Genomic DNA, 19,163 nt, shown 5'->3' with positions numbered 1-19,163 from the left:
GACACAGATGTAAAGAACAGACTTTTGGACTCTGTGGGAGAAGGCGAGGGTGGGATGATTTGAGAGAATAGCATTAAAACATGTATATTGCCATATGTGAAAAGATGATCAGTCCAAGTTTGATGCATGGAACAGGGCAAAGTCAGTGCACTGGGACAACCCAGAGGGATGGGATGGGGAGGCAGGTGGGAGGGGGGTTCAGGATGGGGGGACACATATACACCCGTGGCTGATTCATGTCAATGTATGGCAAAAACCACCACAATATTGTAAAGTAATTAGCCTCCAATTAAAATAATTAATTTTTAAAAAGAACATAAAAATGCTACTCTTGGCTCATGGGCTGTATAAAATCAAGGTGATAATTTGAATGGATAGCCAGCAGCACCTGCTGTGGGCACGTGGAGCTCTGCTCAGGCTATGTGGCAGCCTGGACGGGAGGGGCGTTTGCGGGAGAGTGGATTCGTGTATACGTACGACTGAGTCCCTTGGCCGTTCACCTGAAACCTTCACAGCATTGTTAATCGGCCTTACCCCAGTACAAAATAAGAAGTTCAAAAGAAAAAAAAAATAGTGTTAGGTAAGCCTTAAAAAAAAAAAAGGTGATAGGTTCAATTTGGCTTGTGATCCATAGTTTGCCAACTCCTACTCTAGAGCCTAAAATCAAAACCTGCAGAAATGAAGAAACTTAAGTTTAAGAACATGGAAGAAAAAAAAGGAAGACCAAAAAAAGAATATGGAAGAACCAGGACTGTGCTCTATTTTTTTCCTGCTTACTCAACTTCATGGGTTGTACCCTAACATAAAGAAATGAAAATAATGAAAGCTACAAGGAGGTAATTTAATTATATGTGGGAAGGGGGCATTTTAAAGCCAGGAACCATGGCTGCTATGAAACATTCTTAATTAAAGCCAAGTCAGAATACCTGTCATTATTACTCCACATGCCTTATCTATAATACAACATACTAAAATACAATACACTCTTTCTATTAGTAATGTTCTCTTCCCTCTGCCACAAAATTGTGTATTATTACTAACTGCAAACTCTGCACATCTAAGCTAAAGGGTGATAGGGGAGGAATTGTTGTTTAGTCGCTAAGTCATGCCCGACCCTTTGCAGCCCCATGGACGGCAGCATGCCGGGCCTCCCTTTCCCTGTCTCCCAGAGTTTGCCCAGTTCACATCCATTGGGAGAGGAAAGCACTAGGCTGAATTTTTACTTTACAATAGTTGTTGTCCCACCCTGGAATTAGTGGATGTAAAAGGAAGATTTGCTCTAATCTTGTCCATTAATGAAATTTTATGTATAATTTATATCTAATTAATATAGCGTTACTTTGAAGAGGTGATGATTGGGCTTTTATATCATTTAACATTTATTGAAGGTAGCCCACGTTCCAGAAAATATTCTAGGCTCTGAGTGCATGTCCATGCATGCGTGCTAAGTCACTTCAGTCGTGTCTGACTCTTTGCTATTCTATGGACCATAGCCCACCAGGCTCCTCTGTCCATGGGATTCTTCAGGCAAGAGTACTGGAGTGGATTGCCATGCCCTCCTCCCGGGGATCTTCCCAACCCAGGGATTGAACCTGTGTCTCTCATGTTTCCTGCATTGGCAGGCAGGTTTTTTTTAACCACTAGTGCCAGCTGGGAAACCCAACTACGGTGAACAAATCCTCTTAACACCTCTTTCAGCGGAATGCACAATATAAAGTTCTTTACATTGACAAACTTGAGCTACCATTTTGCTTTCTATATGACAATAAAAAAAAAATAAAACCCACTAGTAACAGTTATTTGATTAGTTCGTTATTTATTACAAAGTACTTTGAAGCATAAGGAACGATACCAACTCCAGATGAATTCAAATCAATAAGCATTCACTTGCTATTTGCAAGGCAAACTATAACTAGTAGAAATTATATGTCTGTTCAACTTCTCAGTAAATACAAAAGAACTTCAAACCAATTTTCTCTCTCTCCCACTTCCTTCATTCCTCTCACAATCTCTACGTCAATAGTTCGAGGAAATTCAAGCACAGCAAAATACAAGGACTCATATAACAACGTAAGTCACACAAGTATCAGTGTTAGAACCCAGAGTTTCTGTTTTTAAGACTCTACCTATTATATACTATACTAAAAATATAAGTAAAATATTAATCAGAAAGGCAGCTCCGGCTGTATAGCAAATTCTGTTTGTCACACACAGTTTAAGCTGAATTAAAACAAGGAATCTTTTTTCCTTTTCACTCTCATTCTACAAACATAAAAAACTAGAAATACCAGATGGACCCGGAGGTAATTAACACATAGTAAGTTTAACCTTTTGCCTGCAAGATCACTTTAAATGTACAACAAACAGCTATAACTGAAATGTGACGGTTTAACTAAACCACTGTAGTAGATGGCTGACTTTTCCTTGAGCAAATTATCTTTCTGTCTTTCCAGTACTCCTGGTCCAACCACTGAAATGACATGGCTTGTAAAACTCATGGCTTCATCAGTATTATTCTTCTACGTCTGCTTAGGGTTTGGGATGGCTACTATCTTTCCAAGGTATTTAATGGAAAATTAAGGCATAAATGCAGTGATGGCACTGGTGATGGGTGAACTCCAGTCAGAATGTGCTAACCCATCTCACAATACCAGAGCTTGGTTCAAGGATGAAAATCTGAAATCAAGATGATCCAGGGCTGGAAATCGCTGGTGGTACAATGGATAAGAGTCTGTCTGCCAAAGCAGGGGACACGGTTTTGATCCCTTGTCCAGGTGATCACTTGCCAGAGACCAACTAGGGTCCGTATGCCGCACCTACTAAGCCTGTATTCTGCAACTATGAAGCTTGTGCTCCTAGAGCCTGTGCTCCGCAACAAGGGAAGCCAGACTTCTGCAATGAGAAGTCTGTGCACCAAAGAGGAGTAATCCCCACTCATTGCAACTAGAGCACAGAAGACCCAGTGCAGCCAAAAATAAGCAAATAATTTGGGGGAAGAAAAAAGAAGATCCAGGGTTGGCTAAGGGTCACTCTCAGTTTGAATCTAGCTTTGGCAGATCCAGAGAAGAGTTTCAAGTAAGTTTTCAAGTTGGTCACAGGTCAGCACAAGGAATTCTGTCATCTCAGCTTCTGGACTGGGGCTATCCAGGACCTGGTGTTCTGCTGGATACAGAAACTGGCATAGTCCCGTTCAAAACCATGGGGCATGTTCAGTGACGACACATAAGTAGCCCTCTCCCCCAGCACACGTTGCAAGTCTCACTGTACCTAAGCCTGTATTTGCTGAGTTCTTAATCTTTTTTGCACCATAGATTTCTTTACTTGTTCTAAGAGAAATTGTTTTAAGTGTATAAAATATATATGATTAAAAAATATAGTGAAATATTAATATGATTTTTTATACTATAATGTATGTGCTTCCTTATTAACACATTAGATAAGATTGGGGTTCTAATGCAAATCAAAACTACAATGAGTATTACCTCACATCAGTCAAATGGCCACAATTAAAAAGTCTACAAATAATAAGTCCCGGAGAAGGTATGGAGAAAAGGGAACCTTCTTACATTGTTGGTGGAAATATATATTAGTGCAGTGCAGCCACTACTCAAACAACATGGAGTTTCCTTAAAAAACTAAAAATAGGACTTCCCTGGTGGTGCAGTGCATAAGAATCTGCCTGCCAATGCAGTGGACACAGATTTGACCCCTAGTCCAGGGAGATTTCATATAGCGAGGAGGAACGAAGTCATGTGCCCCAACTGCTGAGCCTGTGTGCCATAACTACTGAAGCCTGTGTGCCATAACTACTGAAGCCTCTGTGCCGTAAATACAGAAGCCTGTGTGCCGTAACTATTGGGGCCTGCGTGCCATAGCTACTGAAGCCTGTGTGCCATAACTACCGAGCCTGTGTGCCGTAACTACTGGAGCCTGTGTGCCGTAACTACTGAGCCTGTGTGCCGTAACTACTGAAGCCTGTGTGCCATAAATACTGAGCCTGTGTGCCGTAACTACTGAGCCTGTGTGCCATAACTACTGAAGCCTGTGTGCTGTAACTACTGGAGCCTGTGTGCCGTAACTACTGAGCCTGTGTGCCATAACTACTGGAGCCTGTGTGCCATAAATACTGAGCCTGTGTGCCGTAACTACTGGAGCCTGTGTGCTGTAACTACTGGAGCCTGTGTGCCATAAATACTGAGCCTGTGTGCCGTAACTACTGGAGCCTGTGTGCCGTAACTACTGAGCCTGTGTGCCGTAACTACTGGAGCCTGTGTGCCGTAACTACTGAGCCTGTGTGCCGTAACTACTGAGCCTGTGTGCCATAACTACTGAGCCTGTGTGCCGTAACTACTGAGCCTGTGTGCCGTAACTACTGAAGCCTGTGTGCCATAACTACTGAGCCTGTGTGCCGTAACTACTGAGCCTGTGAGCCATAACTACTGAAGTCTGTGTGCCGTAACTACTGAGCCTGTGTGCCGTAACTACTGAGCCTGTGAGCCATAACTACTGAAGTCTGTGTGCCATAACTACTGAAGCCTGTGTGCCGTAACTACTGAGCCTGTGAATCATAACTACTGAGCCTGTGAGCCGTAACTACTGAGCCTGTGTGCCATAACTACTGAAGCCTGTGTGCCGTAACTACTGAGCCTGTGTGCCATAACTACTGAGCCTGTGTGCCATAACTACTGAGCCTGTGTGCCGTAACTACTGAGCCTGTGTGCCATAACTACTGAGCCTGTGAGCCGTAACTACTGAGCCTGTGTGCCATAACTACTGAGCCTGTGAGCCATAACTACTGAAGTCTGTGTGCCGTAACTACTGAGCCTGTGAGCCATAACTACTGAAGTCTGTGTGCCGTAACTACTGAGCCTGTGTGCCGTAACTACTGAGTCTGTGTGCCATAACTACTGAGCCTGTGTGCCATAACTACTGAGCCTGTGTGCCGTAACTACTGAGCCTGTGTGCCATAACTACTGAAGTCTGTGTGCCATAACTACTGAGCCTGTGTGCCGTAACTACTGAGTCTGTGTGCCATAATTACTGAGCCTGTGTGCCGTAACTACTGAAGTCTGTGTGCCATAACTACTGAGCCTGTGTGCCATAACTACTGAGCCTGTGTGCTGTAACTACTGAGCCTGTGTGCCATAACTACTGAGCCTGTGAGCCATAACTACTGAAGCCTGTGTGCCGTAACTACTGAAGCCTGTGTGCCGTAACTACTGAGCCTGTGTGCCGTAACTACTGAGCCTGTGTGCCATAACTACTGAAGCCTGTGTGCCGTAACTACTGAAGCCTGTGTGCCATAACTACTGAAGCCTCTGTGCCGTAACTACTGAGCCTGTGTGCCGTCACTACTGAGCCTGTGTGCCCTAGAGCTGGACAGCACACAACACAACTACTCAGTACGTGTGCTGCAACTACTAAAGCCCTTGAACCTAGAGACCATGCTCCAAAACAAGAGAAGCCACTGCAACGACAAGCCCGCCTGCGGCAATGAACAGTAGCCCCTGCTCATCACAACTAGAGAAGGCCTGCTTGCAGCAACAAAGACCCAGTGCAATCACAAAACTAAACATAGAGTTGCCATGGTGGGCAGTGGTTTAGCCACTAAGCCTGTTCGACTCTTTGCAATCTGGTGAGGACGGTAGCTCACCAGACTCCTCTGTCTATGGGATTTCTCAGGCAAGAACACTGGAGTGGGTTGCCATTTCCTTCCTCAATATGATCCAGCAATCCCATTCCTGGATCTATATCCAGAGAAAATTCTAATTTGAAATAATAAATGCACCCCAGTGTTCAGAGCAGCACTATTTACAATAGCCAAGGTACGGAAGCAACCTAAATTTCCTTCAATAGATGAATGGATAAAGAAGATGTGGTATATATACACAATGTAATATTATAGAGCCAAAAAAAGAATGAAATAATGCCACTTGCTGCAACACGGATGACCCTAGAGATGATCATACTAAGTGAAATAAGTTAGAAAGAAAAAAACAAATATATGATATCACTTATAATCTAAAATATACAAGTGAGCATATTTAAAAAACAGAACAGACTCACAGACACAGAAAACAAACTTATGGTTAGCAAAATGGATAGTGGGGAAGAGGGGAGGAGAGATAAATTAGGAGTTTGGGATTAGCAAATTATTATATACAAAGTAGATAAACAACAATGTCCTACTATACAGCACAGGGAACTATATTCAATATCCTGTAATAAACCACACTGGAAAAGAAAACAATCTGGGCTCTCATAACTACCATAAATTTGAAGTAGCTTACACAATACTTCTACGATATCTGTAATAACTGGAATATGATATGAAAATATCTGGTTTCTTTTCATGAAAAGTCACAACTACTGCTAATACTAGCATCATATGTTGCCTACATTCACTACTGAAGGAAATGCCAACTTTTATTTAGGGGTTAGTGAAAACAAAATTTAATTTTTTCATCTAAGATCACTTTGAATCCTATCAATGGATTGTTAGCTAACAACCCTCAATTGTTTGAAAGCAAATAAAAACCCAACTAAGTGAGTAAAGGCCAGTCACTCTGATGAAAAAGTTTTCAGGCTGGAGATGCCCCTTCTCTTTACTTTCATTTTTACTTAAATATAATTGACCTACGATATTATATGTTTCAGGGGTACAACATGTTGATTTGATATTTTTGTACTATAAAATGATCACCACCACAAGTCTAGTTACCATCTGTCATCGTATAAAGTTATTATAATATTATTGACTATATTTCCAATGCTGTTCATCACAGCCCCAGGACTTATTTTGTAATTGGAAGCTTGCACATCTTAATCTCCTTCACCTATGTCACTCATCCCCCGACTCCCTTTCTCTCTGACAGTCACCAGTTTGTTTTCTGTATCTATGAGTCTGTTTCTGTTTTATCATGTTTGCTTTTTTTATTTTTCACATTCCACATGTAAGTCATACCATGCGGGGTTTGTTTTTCTCTGACTTGTTGCAAATGGCAAGATTTCATTCTTTTTTTTAAGGCTGAATGATATTCCATTACACATATATATATTTCATCTTCTTTATTCATTCATCCAGTGGTGGACACTTAGGCTGCTTGGGGATAGTCTTTCTTTTCCGACCATTTTACTTGCAAATCTCAGTCCTAGTTACCCAGTGAAAAATTATCCCTATGTACTCTGTCTCCCAATTATCCACTGCTGTGGGTTTCAAGTATGCACTGGTGTTTCTAAGCATTAGAAAGCACCCTCAGAATATATCTCTTTCTAAGAGACATGCCACACAAAGACGATGATTCAGGTAATTTACTGCAAAATGTCCTTGAAAACTTAGGAAATGTAGGGCACTTACCTTACAGATCTGACACCACCAATATTTTGCTTTCAGCTCTTTAATTGTGGGAAAGAGCCATTTGTACCCCAGCCAAATATTTTTTTGATGAACCTACAATTAAAGGTCAGCAGACAGTATTCTAGAGAAGACTAACTTTGGGGGATTAAGATTGGGCCAAGGTAAAAGTCCTGAAGATTACAATCTTGGAGTCATCTTTAACATTAATTTTTAATCTATCTTATTAGCAGAAATGAAACAGAGTGACAACCGTTATTAAAGACAGTTATTATTGATAATAGGGAACAGGTAAAGACAACTGTTTTTAATGCCAGATGTAAGAGCAGTATCAACAACATTAGTTAAGCCACTATCCTCAAACAAGTAAAATACTAGCAAGAAGAGCTTTTAAATCCTAAACATAGACAGTGATTCTTTGTCAAAATAAGTTTAAAACTATCCTTTAATAAGTGAATAAACATGATTTCATTCATATTCCTGATTTTAAAAGAGGTGCTACAATATGCTGGTCAAAAGAAATACTAATATGAAACTATAATGTATAACAACTTTAATAAATGATCAGTCTAGTTAGTACTACTAACAAACTGACATTTATATATGAGTGTGTTACAATGCTGCAAAAAAATGTGTAAATGATTTTAAAAGCTTTCAAGAACACAACAGCTTAGGGAGACAAAAACTGCTTTATTCTGGAGCAAAGTATAAATACAGAAAGTGTGCTCATATCAACAAAAGCTTTCACAATAATTATCCTCCACTGAAATAAATCATTTATTTTTAACATACTGATGTAAACTGGGGCCTTGTTCTTTGAAACTAATATCTTGATTAATTTAAAAAGTTAAAGAAACTATAAAACGCTATGCTTGATATAAACCTTGACATTTAGACTGGGACAATCTGAATTCTATCTATAGCTGTCCAGAATCATAAGCAAATGAGTTACCAGATTTTTACAAGGTTACTGACAAACCAAACAATTAAAAAACTGTTTGTTAGATAAGTAAACTTGTTAGTGAAGTGCAAAACTGTTTTATTTAATTTGAAATCGTGGCAAAATAAATTTTACAAATTACAGTTTGCTTTTTAGTACTGTCTTTATATTCCCTTGCTTTCAATTAATTTATTGAAAAAACAATAAATTTCCCTGAACACTGTGGCAGAAAAAAAACTTGGTGTGAAAGCCACATTCGTTAATAAAATGTTGTATTAATTGGAAATTGATTCCTCTATGCCCTCTACTTCAGTAATTCCAAATGGTAACATTTGGCAACAATTATAAACCCTTTTGGTTTGTAATTTCCTGGTTCAAACATAAGGAAGCAAAACATAACATGATGAATAACTACAGCAAGGTTGCAAAGTACAAGATCAATATAAAAAAATCAGTCATTTTTATATACTTGGCAATATACAAACTACAATGAAATAGAGAAATTATTCCATTTATAACAGCATCAAAAAGAATAAGACATGTAAGAATATTTAAACAAAAGAAGCAAAAATGTACAGTATGAAAATTACAAAACAGTATTGAAAGAAAAAATTAAGAAGATTAAGAAGGAAAGAAATCCCATGTTCATAATTGGAAGTCTTAATATTCTTAAATGGTAATGCTCTCCAAATTGATTTACAGATTCAACACAGTCCTTATAAAAATCCTATGTTGTTTCTTTGTGGATATTGATAAGAATATCCTAAAAAGTCACATGTAAACTCAGGGGGCCGAGGATAGCTAAAATCATCTGAAAAGAGATGAACGTGATTAGAAGACTCACCTTTTTTTATTTCAAAACTTATTACAAAGCAACAATATTTAAGATAGTGTGGTACTGGCATAAGATAAATATGTAGATCAATGAAATAGAATTGAAAGTCCAGAAGTAAACTCATATGATTTATGGTCAGTTGGTTTTTGACAAAGGTATTAAGACCATTCAACAGGAAAGGACGGTCTTGTTTTTTAACAAATAACTCTGGGACAATTAGGTATCCAATGCAAAAAGAAAAAAAAAAAGAATCAAATCCTATATCAGCCTATATGTAAAAATGCAAAATGGATCAAAGACCTAAATGTAAGAGCCAGAACCATAATACTCCTAGAAGAAAATACAGGAGTAAACGTGTGACATTAGATTGGGTAAATTTCTTAAATATGACACCAAAAGCACAAGCAACAAAAGACAAAAAGAAATTGGACTTCATTAAAAGTTTGAATATACATCATCAAAAATGAACGCTAGTGATACAAAGGATACTATCAAGACAGTGAAAAGATAACCCACAGGATAGAAGAAAATATTTTCAAAGCTTATACCTGATAAGGGACTTGTATCTAGAATTCATAAAGAACTCTGTAACAACAACAACAACCCAGTTTAAAAACGCATAAAGCAGGGACTTCCCTGGCGGTCCAGTGACTGAGACCCTGTGTTCCAGCGTAGAGGGCCTGGGTTCAACCCCTAGTCAGGGAACTAGACCCCATATGCTGCAACCAAAACCTACTGCAGACAAATGAATAAATAAATACATTTTTTAAAAATGGGCAAAAGATCTCTAAATGGACATTTCTTCGAAAAGAATATACAAACGGCCAATAAGCACAAGAAAATATGCTTAACACCATCAGTCACCAATGAAATGCAAATCAAAACCACAATAAGATACTACCTCATACCTACTAGGATGGTCTAGAATAATAACAAAGCAAAATAAAACCAGAAACGTCATTGGTGGTCCAGTGGTTCAGACTCTGCACTTCCATTGCAAGGGGCCTGGGTTAGATCCCTGGTTGAAGAATTAAGATCCTACTTGCCGTGTGGTGTGGCCAAAGAAAACCCAAAACCTGAAAAATGGAAAATAACCAGTGTTGATGAGGATGTAAAGAAATCAGAGTCCACATCCTTTGCTGGTGGGAATACAAGGTTGTGCAGCCACTATGAAAACTAGTCTGGCAGTTCCTAAAAAACTAAATACAGAGTTGCCATTTGACCTATCAATTCACTTATTTTAGAAGTATGCATCAGAGAAATGAAAACATACGTCCACACAAAAACTTATACATGAATATTTATAGAAGCATTATGCATACATAATAGCCTAAAAGGAGAAACAACCCAAATGTCCATTGACTAATGAAGGGATAAACGAAATGTAACTTATCCATAGAATGCAAAATTATTTGTTCAAAAAAAAAGTAACAAACTACTGACACATGCTACCGCATGGGTAAATCTTGAAAACATTACACTCAGTGGAAGAAGACAGTTACAAACGAGCACATAGTATGTGATTCCATTTACTTAAAATATCCAAAATAGGCAAATCTACAAAGATAGCAGTTGCTTAGAACTGGAGAAGTTGGGAAGATTGTGGTGTGATAGCTAAAACGTGCAGGGTTTTTTGGAAGGACATGATGAAAGTATTCTAACATTTATTATGGTTAACATTGCATAACTGTGAACACAGTAAAAGTCATGAACTGTATACTTTAAATGGGTGAATTATTTGGTGGGTGAATTACATGTTAATTGCTACACAGAATATAACAGGACCCAAATGACTCAAATGATCTTGGTATCAGACAAAGCATTAGGTTTCTATGAAAAAAAATCCAAGTTCATTCATTCATTTATTTATTCACTTATTCACCCATTCATAGGCATCGAATTGAAAATAGGAGGAGAACCAGGTTTGTGGGTAAAATAATTTCAGACACACCGAGTTTAAAAAACCAGTGAAATATAACCCAGTAAGAGAAGCCCAAATCATCACTTCAGGGGAAAATTTTGCACTGGAAGTCACAAGTCTGGAGGCCGTTTGTATTAGCTTATTAAGTAGTTAAAACTATGTGTAGAAAATATGTAAGGCAGGGATTTTTTTTTATAATTGTGGCAAAATACACATAACATAAAATTTACCATCTTAACCATTAAAAAATACAGGATATAGGTCAGTAATGTTCAGTATATTCACACTGTCATGTGACCAGTTTCAAAAATTTTTTCATCTTGCCACATTGCATCTTCATTACCATTAGACAAACATTCTTCATTTCCCCTTTTTCCTAGTTCCTGGAAACCACCAATTCTACTTTCTGTTTCTATGAATTTAACTACAGTAGATAACTTATATAAATATTTGTCTTTTTGTGATTGTTTATTTAGCATAAAAGGATTCCCAGGTGGCTCAGTGGTAAAGAATCCACCTGCCAATTCAGGAAATGCAGGAGACGTGGGTTTGATCCTTGGGTCAGGAAGATCCCCTGGAGGAGGAAATGGCAACCCACTCCAGTATTCTTGCCTAGAAAAAATCCCATTAACAGAGGAGCCTGGCATGCTACAGTCCGCTGGGTCATGAAGAGTCAGAAATGACTGAGCGACTGAGGTCGCACACACATATTTAATTGAGCATAATGGCTTCAAGGCTCATCCATGGTGTAGCATGTGCCAGAATTTCCTTCCTTTTTAAGACTGAATAATTTTCTCTCTTATGTATGTACCACATTTTGTTTATCCATTCACTTTGTCGCAGGATTCTTGGGTAGCTTCCACCTCCTGGTTGTTGTGAATGATCCTGCTGTGAACATGGATGTACTAAGATCTCTTTGAGATCCTTCTTTCATTTCTTTTGGTGAACTGAAGTGAAGTGAAGTGAAAGTCGCTCAGTCATGTCTGACTGTTTGCAACCCCAGACTATACAGCGCATGGAATTCTCTAGGCCAGAATACTAGAGTGGGTAGTCTTTCCCTTCTCCAGAGGATCTTCCCAGCCCAGGGATTGAACCCAGGTCTCCTGCATTGCAGGCGGATTCTTTACCAGCCGAGCCAGAAGGGAAACCCATTCTTTCTGGTATATATTCAGAAATGGAATTGCTGGATCATACGATAATGCTATTTAAAATTTTTTGAGAAACCTGTTTTCCACAGCAGCTATACCATATTCTTTCAATATGTGAAAGAATAGTTTCTTTCAATTGTGAACCAATAGTTCACAAGCATTCCAGATTCTCCATATCCTTACCAAAACATGTTATATTGTTTTAATTTCTATATAACACCATCATGAGTGTGAGGTGATATTTCATGTGGTTTTAATTTTCATTTTCCTGATAATTAATGATGCTGAGTATTTTTTTCATATGCTGTTGGCCACCTTCTTTCTCTCTTTTTTGCCGCACTGCATGGCGTGTGGGATCTTAGATCCCTAACCAGAGATCGAACCTGCACCCCTGCATTGGAAGCATGGAGTCTTAACTATTGGACTGCCAGGGAAGTCCCTGCTGTTGGTCATTTTCATATCTTCTTTGGAGGAATATCAATTCAAGGGTTTGGCCTATTTTTAATTTAGGACACATGGAAGAGGGGCAGTGAGTGCGGTTTAAGCAGACCCTGATACTGTCTGTGCTTTCTGTTTCCTCAGAGATTCTCTAGTTCTTATCAGATTTGTTTTCCACAGAGAAAATAGTCTTTTCCATTTTTCTTTTTCTGAATGTGTAAATAATGTATCTAGGACAAAACAAAGGGTGAAACTATGTTACCAACTCCACTGCTTGCTTATTGCTTTGTCTTCTGTCATAGGAAAACAGCCATTTTTATATAGTCAAGTATATCTATCTTTTCTTTTAGAGCTTCAGAACTTTCCAGCCACGGTTAGAAAGAGTCCTTCACCCTCTAGGTTGTTCCTGGTGGCTTAGAGGGTAACGCGTCCACCCACAATGCGGAGACCCGGGTTCAATCCCTCAGTCGGGAAGAGCTCCTGGAGAAGGCGACGGCACCCCACGCCAGCACCCTTGCCTGGAAAACCCCAGGGACGGAGGAGCCTGGTGGGCTGCCGTCCATGGGGTCGCGCAGAGTCGGGCACGACTGAGCGGCTTCACTTCACTTTAGGTTGAACATAAATAATAACCCAGATTTCTTTGTGTGAAATCTTCACTTATATTTCTACTTTTTAAATCTTTAATCTTAATTTTAAGCTTTTACTCTTCCAAGGATGTATTTAATATTAGTGTATAGTGGAGCTCCTTTTTCATTTTCTCTGAGATGCTGCTGCTGCTAAGTCGCTTCAGTCGTGTCCGACTCTGCGACCCCATAGACAGCAGCCCACCAGGCTCCCTCGTCCCTGGGATTCTCCAGGCAAGGACACTGGAGTGGGTTAACACTTCCTTCTCCAGTGCGTGAAAGTGGAAAGTGAAAGTGAAGTCGCTCAGTCGTGTCCGACTCTTCGCGACCCCAGGGACTGCAGCCCACCAGGCTCCTCCGGCAGTGGGTATTCCAGGCAAGAGGACTGGAGTGGGGTGCCATTGCCTTCTCCGATATGTAAATAGTTTCCTTCTATTTATTTTTCTAAGATTTTTTTTCAGGAATGGTTGCTGAATGCTATTGAATTTGTTTTTAGTGTTTATTGATATGCTTATATTTTTCTCCTTTACTGATGTAACAGATTATGTAGTAGATTATTTGCTAATTTGCTAATTATTTGCTAGTAAATTATTTGCTAATTTGCACTTTTATATTCTCGAATAACTCCTGTTTGGCCATAGTATATTATTGTTTCACTACATGATTAGATTTGCTTGCTAATATTTCATTTTGAAAAATGAGATTGGCCTGTACTTTACTATACTATTGAATGTATTTTTCAGGTTTTGATATTAAAGTTTGCTGTTTTATACTATGATTGAAAAGAATTTCATCTGGAATGATAAACAACTTGGTAAAATTACCTCCTCTTTTAAAGTTAGATAAACTGGGCAGGGAAGCCGTATGGTTTCAGTGGCCTTTTTGGATAGAAGACTTTAAGTCATCTTTTCAATCTCCTCTAAAGTAATTGGTCTATTCACATTTTCTACTTTCCTAGCAGCTAATTTTGCTCTATTGGTTTTCACCAGGAAATCATTAATTTTGTCTAAAATTTCAGACTGCTGCCATAAAATTGCATGAAGTAATCCCTGTAAATAGTCCTCTAACTTCTCCTGTATCTGGGAATAGGACTTCTTTCTCATTTTTCGTTTTGTGAATTTCTGCTCCTTGCAACGTAGGAGGAGGGAAAAGGGGGAAGAGAAAACATCTAGTTCATTAATTTTTTCAAAGCACCAGATTTTTTTTTAAAATTTCTATTTATTTATTTTTTGGCCATGCCGCACGGCATGCAGGATCTTATTCCCAAACCAGGGATCAAACCCATGCCCCCTGCTGTGGAAGTGTGGCGTCATAACCACTGAACCACCAGGGAAGTCCTTCAAAGCGCCAGATTGCAGATTTATTTGTCTTCTCTATCATTTTTGTCTTTTGTTCAATTGGTTTTGGCTGTTAGCCTTAATAACTCTTCCTTATTTCTCTGGTTATTTTGTTTTCCTTTTTCTCATTGCTAATTTCTTAAAATAGATTCCTAGTTCCTTTAACGTTCATTGTCTAATAATGATTATGTCCATAATAACCTTTTGTTATCTTTCATTCTATAAATAATTTTTTTTGTTTTTCATTTTATTTATTTTTTAATTGGAGCAAAATTGCTTTATAATGTTGTGTTGGTTTCTGCCATGCAACAATGCAAATCAGCCGTAATTAGACATGTATCACCTCCCTCTTGAGTCTCCGTCCCTTCCCTCTATCCTACCCCTCTAGGTCATCACAGATTTTAAAACTTACAAATTTGTTTACCTTGTTTTATGTGCTTACACAGTCTTCTTCATCTTGCTTGGTGCTTTCAACCTTAATTTCATCTGTTTGACATAAACATCACCAGCCTTTTCCCTTGAATATTATTTCTTTTTTGTAATTGAAACATGGTTGATTTACAATGCTGTGTTGACTACTCCTATACAACAAAGTGATTCTGTTATACATATAAGTACATTAAAAAATATCTCACACTATGATTTCTCATTGGATATTGAATGCAGTTCTCTGTGCTATGTAGTGAGATCTTATTTTCTATCCGTTCTGTATATAAAGGCTTACCTCTGCTAACCCCAGCCTCCCACTCCATCCCTCCCCAACCCCGTCCTCCCTGGCAACCGCCAGTCTGTTCTCTGAGTTTGTGATTCTGTTTCTGTTTCACAGGTAGATTCATTTGTGTCATATTTTAGACTCCACGTATAAGTGATACCAAATGGTATTTGTCTTTCTCTTTCTGACTTACATCACTTAATGTGATCATCTCTATTTGCAACCATGTTGCTGCAAATGGCATTATTTTGTCCTTTTTATGGCTGACTAGTATTCCATTGTATATATACATAACACATCTTTATCCATTCGTTTAGGTTGTTTCTATATCTTGTTATTGTGAATAGTGCTGCTATGAACATAGGCGTTCAAGTATATTTTTGAATTATCATCTTGTCTGGATGCATATGCTTTTTTGATACTTTGTTAAGCATGTTCCTTGTAACTATTACATGACTGATCTTGGATTTTCTTCCACATTTGACAGTTTCTGCTTTTTAAAGGTTATATTCAGCTTATCACATCTAATGTTCTCATCTTATACAATATTGATTGATTTGATTTAGATTCTGGTTCTCTCTCTTTATCCTCTACATTTGCTCATTTCAATAAGCTAATATGCTTTCCATCATCCCCTTCCTTAATTTGGCAAATCTCCTATATTTTTTCTCATTCTATCCCTTTCCCTTTCCTCTATATCCAAACATATGTTTTTAATATTATTTGAAAAATCAGTTACCTTCTGAGATACAGTATAACCCTCACTACAATGTTCTAATCCAGTCCCAGTGCCCCATTATGCAAACCCTAAATCCTCTGCAACCCATAGCTAAGACCTTTAAGATAGTTCTACTCACGTTCCTTTTCTACTATTCTCCACATCCCCCTGGATCAGCTGGGACTCCTTCACCCTTTCTCCACAGACCCCAATAGCCAGAAGACCTATTGCCCCCTGGCCTCATGTTTTAAAATCTTCCATTTAAATCAACTGATAAGTCCACCCTTATTTATTTCATGGACTAGTTGGAGGTGAAAATAAGAAACCTATGCAAACACTTAGTGAACTGTGAAATGCCGTCCAAATACTAGGGAGGGAGGATGTGTAGGGACGACCTGGCTGGTCTTGATCACAATGGACAGTTGTGGACAAGGTGGGGTTATAGTCTCTATGTTTCTGTGCCAGGAAGAAAAAGTCCTCCAGCTTTATTACTTAGCACAAAATCACCACTACTTGAGATTGGTTTTTCTCAGCTAAGGTATTTTATTAAAGGATTATTGTTGTTGTTCAGCCGCTAAGTCATGCCCAACTCTTATGCGACCTCATGAACTGTAGCCCGCCAGGCTCCTCTGTCCATGGGATTTCTCAGGCAAGAATATGGGAGTGGCTTGTTGTTTCCTTCTCCAGGGGATCTTCCCAACCTAGGGATCAAACCCACATCTCCTGCAGTGGCAGGCAGATTCTTTACCACTGAACCACCAGGGTAGCCTATTTTTTTAAATTACAGGGTTCATGCATTTAATGGACACATTATAAAAGATGATATCCTAAACTATCAGAATCTATTAACATCTTAGAGAGCTAAATATCTCACAGAAAAGGGACTCTGAGCAGTGAAGTTCTTATAGGATAGGACAGCTTTGAAGTATGGAAAACTGCTTGGAAATAGCTCCAAAAAAAGTATGTGAGAGGAGGAGTTATAGGCCAAATACTGAGGGATAAGACAGTACTTAAAAGAAGAAACAGGTAAAGAAGAAGCCAGCACATTTTCGCTTTTTCCTAGTGTGGCCTCCTGCCTATGCTGGTTAAGAAGGTTGTGGTGTTTCATGGACATGAGTCAGGATGTAACACTGCACCAGCGCTGCCGTGCAAAAACAATGAGAGCCACATGTGTAATAATAAGGGCTCCCCTGGTAGCTCAGCTGGTAAAGAATCCACCTGCGATGGGGGAGACCTGGGTCTGATTCCTGAGTTGGGAAGATCCCCTGGAGAAGGGAATGGCTACCCACTCCAGTATTCTGGCCTGGAGACTTCCATGGACTGTGTAGTCCCTGGGGGTGGCAAAGAGTCAGACACGACTGAGAGACTTTCACACATGTATAATATTGAAATGTTCTAGTAGCCACATTTTAAAAAAGTAAAACATAAAGTTAAATTTAATAACATTTCATTTAACCTAATATATCTACAATATTATTTTATTATGTCATCAATATGAAAGTATTATTTCGCAATTATTATTCTTGTTTTCTTACTAGGTCTTTGAAATCTAGTGTGTACTTTATACTCTTAGTATATCTCAATTTGGACTAGCCACAGTTCAACAGCTCAGTCATCACATGTGGCAAGTGGCTACCTGACTGGGCAGCACTGCTCTCCAGTGAGGATGGCAGATACAACACAGTCCAGGACTCTTCCACACTCGTCCCTGACGGAGATCGCCTGAGAGCCACAGCATCCTTTCTCAGTGAGCCCTGGTGTGGTCTCCTGATTCTTGTCACCAGAGCCTGACAGTCGGGCCCTCCATTAGATCAGGCATCTGGACAAAGGGCAAACCTCAACTGAAGGTCAGTTTCACGAGGGTGGGTCTTTGGTTTGTTTTATTCACTGCTATATCCTAACACCTAGAGCAGTGCCTGAAACATAATGGACATTCAGTAGATACTAATTCAATAAGTTCCGTCTATTTGCCATTCTCATTATGCAGCTGGTAAACACAGCTCATTTCCAGTAATTATTATTATCTGAGAATAATTTTAAATTAAACCTGAACATTACAGACCGAACATTTTCAAAATTTGTAAACTGAAAGAAAACTATCAGTTTTAAAATTAAAAAGAACCAATTCCTTTCTTATTTCACTCACTGCGCTACTATTAAAAATAAATTTTAACCTTTTCAGATTTTCTAGTAGGTGTTACACTATGACATAAAAAGAAAAGAAATCAGCCCAAGACTGTATTTATCACAATGCCTATAATCTCATTGTTTGCTGTTTGCAGAATATGTGACTGCAATACTGTATAACAAAATCTAACCTTTTACAAATTTCTCTATACTTTCAGTCTATTTCTTAACAAATTCTCTGAAGAAGCACAGAATCACAGAAACAGGTGCATTCAGAGCAATTGGTCATACCATTTGAGTCAAGTCATTGCCTTTCAGAGTTTTTCTTAAAAACGCCCTAATAGAACCTTAATACTTAAGATCATTATCATGGTTATTATCATGACTATTCTTTGTCGAGTGCTTATTACATTCTAAGAAGGAGGCTGAGGATTTCATGTACATTATCTCATTAAAGCCTTAAAACAATGCTAATAGTCACTTGCTTAAAGACATCTAGCTAATACATGAAATAACCAGGATTAAAATCCTGCTCAGCCTGACTCTCAAGTCTGGAATCTTGTCCACTGAGTTTGTCCACCCTCCTCATTTTTGTAGTGAGAACACTTAAATTCCATCAAATCATGTGATTTGTCCAAGACTGTAGAGCTATCAAATGGCAGAGTCAAAACTAAAATCTACATCTCATCCTCTCAGGACCAGATTCTTTCCTCCATGCTATGCAATGTTTGTTCATTAGCAAAGCATGGATCATAATTTATTCAAGATATATACTTAAAATAATCTAACTTAGAATTTGACCTTCACATAGAGAAAACTAGTGATTACGAATTTTAGTGTGTTTTGCCACTGACAGCAAAGTGTTGTTTTCGGTAGTCAGGGTGGGGTTTGGGGAAGCAGAATCAAGGCACTAAGGAGGGTACATGATCATTGCTTCTGGTCCCAAAATAAGCAAATGAAGTGAACCATTATCTGTGAGAGTGGCCAGATATTAAAATGTTATTAGTAGA

At 38.7% G+C, this 19,163-nt stretch overlaps 1 protein-coding gene and 1 long non-coding RNA gene across 5 annotated transcripts in view; one reads left to right on the top strand and one right to left on the bottom strand.

Annotated features, from left to right (window-relative positions):
- Positions 1-19,163, bottom strand: part of LOC139030196 (uncharacterized) — a 68,332-nt gene that overhangs the window by 14,213 nt on the left and 34,956 nt on the right. The gene's annotated exons all lie outside the window — the stretch shown is intronic.
- The window catches only part of NSUN7 (NOP2/Sun RNA methyltransferase family member 7), a 66,964-nt gene continuing 61,389 nt past the window's right edge, over positions 13,589-19,163 (top strand). For all 4 annotated transcript variants that reach the window (XM_020878956.2, XM_020878951.2, XM_020878954.2 and 1 more), the window contains exon 1: positions 13,589-13,676. The gene's annotated coding sequence lies outside the window, so the exon portion shown is untranslated. The remainder of the gene's footprint in view (positions 13,677-19,163) is intronic.

This window comes from Odocoileus virginianus, chromosome 21 (genome assembly GCF_023699985.2).
Source record: "Odocoileus virginianus isolate 20LAN1187 ecotype Illinois chromosome 21, Ovbor_1.2, whole genome shotgun sequence".
Taxonomy (NCBI): domain Eukaryota; kingdom Metazoa; phylum Chordata; class Mammalia; order Artiodactyla; family Cervidae; genus Odocoileus; species Odocoileus virginianus.
This window is presented reverse-complemented; position numbering and strand designations above follow the sequence as displayed.